Below are 8,524 nucleotides of genomic sequence, written 5' to 3'. Positions count from 1 at the left end.
CTATACTACAATGCTACAGTAACCAAAACAGCATGGTACTGGTACAAAAATAGACACATAGACCAATGGAACAGAATAGAGAGTACAGAAATAAAGCTGCACACCTGCAACAATCTGATCTCTGAAAAAGTAACAAGCAATGGGAAAATGATTCCTTATTCAACAAATGGTCCTAAGATACCTGAGTGGACATACACAGAAGACATACACAGAAACTGGACCCCATTCCCTAAGCTATATATAAAAATCAACCCACTATAAATTAAAGACTTAAATGTAAAATGTAAACTGTAGAACCCTTGAAGAAAACCTAGGAAATACCTTTCTAGACATAGGCCCTGACAAACATTCTCTAATTATTTGAGAAATCCAAATCAAAACCACAATGAGATACTGATACCATTTTATTCCAGTCAGAATTGTCTATTATTAAAAAGTCAAAAAGTAATAGATGCTAGTGAGGCTGCAGAGAAAAGGGAACACTTATATATTGCTGGTGGGAATGTAAATTAGTTCAGCCACTGTGGAAAGCAGTTTGGCAATTTCTCAAAGAACTTTAAACAGAACTACCATTCAACTCACCAATCCCATTATTGAGTATATACACAAAGGACTGTTAATCATTCTACTATAAAGACACTTACATATGTATGTTCATCACAGCACTATTCACAATACTAAAGACATGGAATCCACCTAAATGCCCATCAATGCTAGACTTAATAAAGAATATGTTGTATGTATATCCCATAGAACACTATGCAGCCATAAAAAAGAACAAGGTTATGTCCTATCCAGCAACATGGATGGAGTTGGAGGCCATTATCCTAAGCAAACTAAAACAGGAACAGAAAACCAGATGTCACATATTCTTCCTTATAATGGGAGCTAAACTTTTAGTACACATGGACACAAATAAGAGAAAAATAGACACAAAGGCCTACTTGAGGATGAAGGGTGGGAAGATCAAAAAAACACCTGTTGGGTACTTTGCTTATCACATGGGTGACAAAATAATATGGATACAAACCCTAACAACATACAATTTATCTGTAGAGCCAACATACACGTGTATCCCTAAAACTAAAATTAAACTCTATATATATATATATATATATGTATGTATAAAACATCTCCATCACCACAAGAGGTGTCCTCATGCCTCTTCCAGTTAGTTCCCCTGCCGAGAGGCAACCACCATTTTCATTTCTATTCACATAGATTAGAGCTGCCTGTTTTTGAAATTCACAGAAATGGAATAATATCTTATGTACTCTTAATGCATCTTTCACTTTACACAACACTTATGAGACTGTATAAGTTGTTGTGGGCATATTAGTTTGTTCTTTTATTGCCGAGTAGTTTTTCATTGTATGAACACACCACAATTTATCTACTCTCCTGTGGATGGATATTTGGAGAATTTCTAGTGTTTGGCTGCTACAAATAAAGCTTCTGTGAAGAAAAAACTATGGGAATTGGGATAATCAGAAGAGAACTAGAATACTTCAGCATTACCAAATTTTTGCATCGAATAAACATGGTTATTTTAACATGTACTCTGGAGTCGGCCCCCTACCCCCCCAAAAAAAGAATTGACATCAGATATGTAACACTAAATGTCATTGCCATAAATTCTTCTCCCTTTTGTTAATTTGGACATTTTTCTGTCCCTAGCTTTCTTTCAAGATAGCTCTAACTTTCCATGATGTCTCATTAATAATTTGCAAATACCTGAATCACATTTCAGAATATGACACATCTGTTCTAGGAGACTTGAATTTTTGTAATGGTGCCCTCTAATGTTTTTCCAACAAATTCTTCATCAATTATATTTAAAAAATTTAAATTTACATTTTCCCTACTTTTTACTATTTCAAGAAGACAGGAGTAATGCTCAATGGGATAGGTAAGAAAAATATGAACTAATTATTCTAATTCTTCATTATTCATTATATACACATTTTAAGTATGTATCCACTTCATTCTATCTCCTAGATAAGACCTTTGAAAATCCAAATGAATTATAATCTAATTGTAGAGAAATATTTGTTTGTTTAAATGTATCTATTTTTCTTCTGATTTAAATCATCTGATTCTATTCAGTGACTATTTAATGCTTATTGTATACAATGGAATACTTGCTGTGGGGAACATAGAAAGATCAAATCAGGTTAAAATATAATGAGAACAAAGAAGTAATCAAATTTAATATATAACCGAGAGAAATAAGTGTATAAAGTAGTACTAATTTGAGAACATAAATACAATAATTGCATTTTTGAGGTCTTCTCATCTCTTTTCAAACATCTTCTTTTTTAGAGCCTCAAGCCCTGTTCAAATTTATCTGAACATTCTGGAAATCCTATTTTCTAAAAATAGATATTTATTGCTGATTAGGAATTCTTTGGTTAATGTCAACTTATATGATACTATAATTTTCCCTGAAAATTCTGCTAAATTCTACCTCACCAATCAGTTCTTTCTTATTCAAAATTAAGTTCAGTGGCAGATTGACATAAGGAAAGTATATGAGTTTGAAAACTCAGGAAATTTTTATTTCCATCACAGACCTGTCTCTAGACAGCAGAGTCATCTTTTTTGCTTATCTAATAAATTCACTCACTCATTCCAGAAATATTCATTGAATGTCTTACCATGTGACAGTCACTATTCTTTACCCTAGGAATAGAGCTGTAAACAAGATAGCAAAATGGTATAGAGACTATTATAATGTGATTATAATTTATTCAATTTTAAAATTTGCTTATAGGTAATTTCTTAATTTGTATTCCACCTTAAGCTGTCTTTGAGGATAATTTGTATTTCTTCTTATAACAGGAAAAATTTGATAAAGAAAATAGAAAAACATAGTGAACTGTTATTAGGAAAACAGCTAGAATGAAGTAGTTGTTGTAGACAAACAGTAAAAGGTAAGCAAATGAATACATAAAATGTCAGATAGTTGTTAAGCGCTGAAAAGAGAATAAAACAGAGTTCGTGATGGAGAATGAGCTTAGTGGGAGAATACTGGCAAGATTTTGGAGATGCTGTTAAGATGAAATATACTAATGTGGTAATAAAGGTAGGGATTGAGCAGAGTGCTTGGTGAGCTTCCTTTAAAGAAATGTTTTGATGATCAGCAATTTCCTATGTAAAGTATATCTCTTTGATCAATTTATTTATTTATTTAATTTATTTTTTGTGTAACACAGTGTTGCTCTGTCACCCAGGCTGGAGTGCAGTGGTGTAATCCAACGCCTCAGCCTCCAAAGTGCTGGAATTACAGGCGTGAGCCACCATGCATGGCCTGACCTCTATTTATAATAAACTTTGCTTGTAAGGAAACAACATAATCACTATGATGATTTTCTTCTGGATAAACTGTATTGTGATGGTTAATTTTAGATGTCAACTTGACTGGATTAAGCCATACCTAGGTAGCTGATAAAACATCATTTCTGGGTCTATGAGGGTGTTTCCAGTAGAGATTAGCATTTGAATCGGTGGACTAAGTAAATAAGATCTACCCTCACCCCATGTGGACAATGTGGACAGGAACTATCCAGTTGAATTAGGGCCCAGATAGAACAAAAGGCAAAGGAAAGGAGAATTTCTCTCTCTCTGTCTCGCTCTCGCTCTCTCTTCTTTCTCTTCTGGAGCTGGGAAACCTCTTCTCCTACCTTTGGACATCAGAACTCCAGGTTCTCTGAACTTTGGACTCTAAGATTTGCACCAGTGGCCCTCCATGTTCTCAGGCCTTCAGTCTTTGTCTAAGAGTAACACTATCGGTTTCCCTGGTGGTCAGGCTCTCAGACTTGCGTTAGCTATGCCACTGACTTCCCTGGTTCTCCAGCTTGCAGACAGCTTATTGTGGGACTTATCATGCTCCATAATCATGTGAGGCAATTCTCTAATAAATCCTGTTTCATCTATCTATCTATCTATCTATCTATCTATCTATCTATCTATCTATCTATCTATCTATCTATTCATCCATCCATCCATCCATCCATCCATCCATCCATCCATCCATCCCCTATGGATTCTGTCTCTCTGAAGAACCCTGACTAATACACATATTATTTGAGGTAAAGGAAAGTTATGAGATTGGAGGACTGAGGGCAAACTACTAAAAAGTCATGTTGTCACTGATAACACACCTTTTCCCCCAAATGTCTGGAAAACTGTTACATATGTATATTTCATTTTCCTATTTTGCCTGTCATTAGAAGGAGGGTTCATGCAAAGTGGAGACTACAGAGACAATTTAAATGACATTCAAATGAACTCAAAACCTCAGAGTTAGAATACAAATTGAAGCTTTATTATAGATCAAATCAGTTCAGAAAAAATTGTCACAATTTAACAGTTGAGCAGAAATATGAAAATCTTTAAATAAAATACAACTCAAAAGCCCCAAGCCTTTACACAAGCCCTAAATTATAAAGCATAAAGTTTATCGGTCTAAACATTTTCATCAAGTGCAGCATTTTGCCTTACCAAAAGAGGATTGCTAAGGTTGAAAGTGCATCCGGAGCAGGCAGAATAGAAAAGAAGGTACCTGGTCTGGCAACCATAGGTTAAGGGTTTTTGATCCACACAGCAAACATTTTCAAATAAGTAGAGATAGAAAGTTGAAAGCTATTAAATAGAGAATCATTTCCCCATTTCTTGTTTTTGTCAGGTTTGTCAAAGATCAGATGGTTGTAGATATGTGGCATTATTTCTGAGGGCTCTGTTCTGTTCCATTGGTCTATATCTCTGTTTTGGTACCAGTACCATGCTGTTTTGGTTACTGCAGCCTTGTAGTATAGTCTGAAGTCAGGTAGTGTGATGCCTCCAGCTTTGTTCTTTTGGCTTAGGATTGACTTGGCAATGCGGGCTCTTCTTTGGTTCCATATGAACTTTAAAGTAGTTTTTTCCAATTCTGTGAAGAAAGCCATTGGTAGCTTGATGGGGATGGCATTGAATCTATAAATTACCTTGGGCAGTATGGCCATTTTCATGATATTCATTCTTCCTACCCATGAGCATGGAATGTTCTTCCATTCGTTTGTATCCTCTTTTCTTTCATTGAGCAGTGGTTTGTAGTTCTCCTTGAAGAGGTCCTTCACGTCCCTTGTAAGTTGGATTCCTAGGTATTTTATTCTCTTTGAAGCAATTGTGAATGGTGCTGGGAAAACTGGCTAGCCACATGTAGAAAGCTGAAACTGGATCCCTTCCTTACACCTTATACAAAAATTAATTCAAGATGGATTAAAGACTTACATGTTAGACCTAAAACCAAAAAAACCCTAGAAGAAAACCTAGGCATTACCATTCAGGACATAGGCATGGGCAAGGACTTCATGTCTAAAACACCAAAAGCAATGGCAACAAAAGACAAAATTGCAAATGGGATCTAATTAAACTAAAGAGCTTCTGTGCAGCAAAAGAAACTACCATCAGAGTGAAGGGGCAACCTACAGAATGTGAGAAAATTTTTGCAATCTACCCATCTGACAAAGTGCTAATATCCAGAATCTACAATGAACTCCAACAAACTCACAAGAAAAAAACAAACAACCCCATCAACAAGTGGGCAAAGGGTATGAACAGACACTTCTCAAAAGAAGACATTTATGCAGCCAACAGACACATGAAAAAATGCTCATCATCACTGGCCATCAGAGAAATGCAAATCAAAATCACAATGAGATACCATCTCACACCAGTTAGAATGGCGATCATTAAAAAGTCAGGAAACAACAGGTGCTGGAGAGGATGTGGAGAAATAGGAACACTTTTACACTGTTGGTGGGAGTGTAAACTAGTTCAACCATTGTGGAAGACAGTGTGGCGATTCTTCAAGGATCTAGAACTAGAAATATCATTTGACCCAGTCATCCCATTACTGGGTATATACCCAAAGGAGTATAAATCATGCTGCTATAAAGACACATGCACATGTATGTTTATTGCGGCACTATTCACAATAGCAAAGACTTGGAACCAACCCAAATGTCCAACAATGATAGACTGGATTAAGAAAATGTGGCACATATACACCATGGAATACTATGCAGCCATAAAAAATGATGAGTTCGTGTCCTTTGTAGGGACATGGATGAAGCTGGAAACCATCATTCTCAGCAAACTATTGCAAGGACAAAAAACCAAACACCGCATGTTCTCACTCATAGGTGGGAATTGAACAATGAGAACACATGGACACAGGAAGGGGAACGTCACACACCGGGGCCTGTTGTGGGGTGGGGGGACAGGAGAGGGATAGCATTAGGAGATATATCTAATGTTAAATGACCAGTTACTGGGTGCAGCACACCAACATGGCACATGTATACATATGTAACTAACCTGCACATTGTGCACATGTACCCTAAAACTTAAAGTATAATTTTAAAAAAAGAAAGAAAGTTGAAAGCTATAACTCAAGCCTATAAAACACATTCTTTCACAACTGAGTACATAGATAGCTTCACAAAACAAACTATTTACTTGTTGACATGATATCAATTGAAATATGTCTTACTGATACTTAGTTAAAACAATACAAAAATTAAAGATTAATTGCCAGAAAATATTTTAGAATACTTTCCATATCCCTACACTTCTCTCTATAAAAAAGACTATTTTTCATAATATAACTTTTCTTTTAGTATTTTATGTATTGAGACTATAAATTGGCAGTCATATCACCACCATTATCATTAGCATTCATTTCATTCCTATCTAGGTAAGTGCTGATTCACAATATGATAGAAGGTGAAATATCTTATTCTTTCAGAAAAAGGCAGAATAATATCTTCATGATCTTGAAATTGGCAAAGTTTTGTTAAATGGACACAGAAAGAGTTATAAGAAAAAAATGGATAATTAAAAACACACTAGAATTAAAATTTTCTTTTCCCCAAAATAGAGCATTAAAAATGATAAGGGAAAAGGCAAGGCACAGAGTATAATAATATGCTTGTAGCTGAGGATAGACATTCTAGAATAGCACTATACAAAAGAACTTTCTGCAATGTCTGTAACTGAGCTAGCTGTCCACCATGGTAGCCACTAATTGTGAATAAATATTGATTACTTGACATGGGACTAGTATGACTGAGGAGTCAAATTTAAAATTTTATTTAATTTTAAATGAAAATTTATTTAACTTTTTAAAAATATTGCCAGTGGCTACTATATTAGACAGTGCATTACAACTGGGTTTTAGAGACTTACGTATACTTGCTTATTAGAACCCAAGCCTCCTAACTCCAGATGAACTCCCCTATGATATCATAACAAGTATACATTTCTAGCCAGTTTTGACCTTCACAACGAAGACATATACAATATTAGAAATAAGTTTGTGTTCATTTTATTCTTTAAGCTCTATTCCCACTAGTTAATTTTACTCATCCAATTGTCATATGTAATAGCTATTGAAATAGCTGAAATAATCATTTTCATCAATTTTTAAATCAAATTTTATCAAATTTATACATTTTACTTCCTTGGAGAAGCATCATGAAATAGTGATGACAAACAAATTAAACTCAAAGTCAAATTTTGCAGGATTTTTTTTTAATTAGCTAAAAGTTGTCTTTTTAATTACATTTTAAAACTTTGTCCAAATTATTGGAAGCTGCTTTGCAAATAAGCTTGGTTTAAAAAAGAAATAAAAAGAAAGAAAGAAAGGAAGAAAGAAAAAAAAAGAAAAAATCCTTATTTGGTGTGATTTGAGAGGTGCTAGAAGATAATTTAGTCATAAAATCTCTTTCCACTAGGTTAGGATCATTATCATTGGTCTTTGGTCTTTACCATAAACATCTATTTGCATCATCAGTGCCATTAATAAATAGCAATCAGATTAATCAATTTCAGCATTAGAACTCTGATTTTAAAATCAAATTATGATTAGCATAAAGAGTTCTGTCTTTACTATCGACAGCAATAATAGCTTCTATAAGTCAATGCTTACTATATGATAGTCATTATACTGGACACATTACCTGTTTAATCCAAATGCTAGCTTCAAGTATCTGTTTCCTATATGAATCATCTACCTGGAAGTTGTTTCTCTGTCATATTTGAGTTCTGCATTAGGCTCTTACTGGTCACTACCTAGAAACTGGCATCTATTGGATGCCATTCTACCCAATCCCTTAATTTCACATGGACGACTACTAAGACTTTTATATATATGACAGAATTGATTGAAAAGTTGAGGCATTACTGAAGAGAATCAAGTTACAACATAGAAAAAAACAACAAAAAAAAATGCCAAACACACTATGCTAAGTATGACTGTTCTCACGGTGCTAAAGAAAATAACTACAGGCCGGGCACGGTGGCTCACAACTGTAATCCCAGCACTTTGGGAGGCCAAGGTGGGCGGATCACCTGAGGTCAGGAGTTCGAGACCAGCCTGGCCAATGTGGTGAAACCCCATCTCTACTAAAAATACAAAAAATTATTTTTGTATTTTTATATAAAATACTTTGTGCCGTGGGAGTGGTGGCAGGTGCCTGTA

Source organism: Pan paniscus, chromosome 10 (assembly GCF_029289425.2).
Source record: "Pan paniscus chromosome 10, NHGRI_mPanPan1-v2.0_pri, whole genome shotgun sequence".
NCBI lineage: Eukaryota > Metazoa > Chordata > Mammalia > Primates > Hominidae > Pan > Pan paniscus.
Note: the sequence above shows the minus strand (reverse complement) of the source record.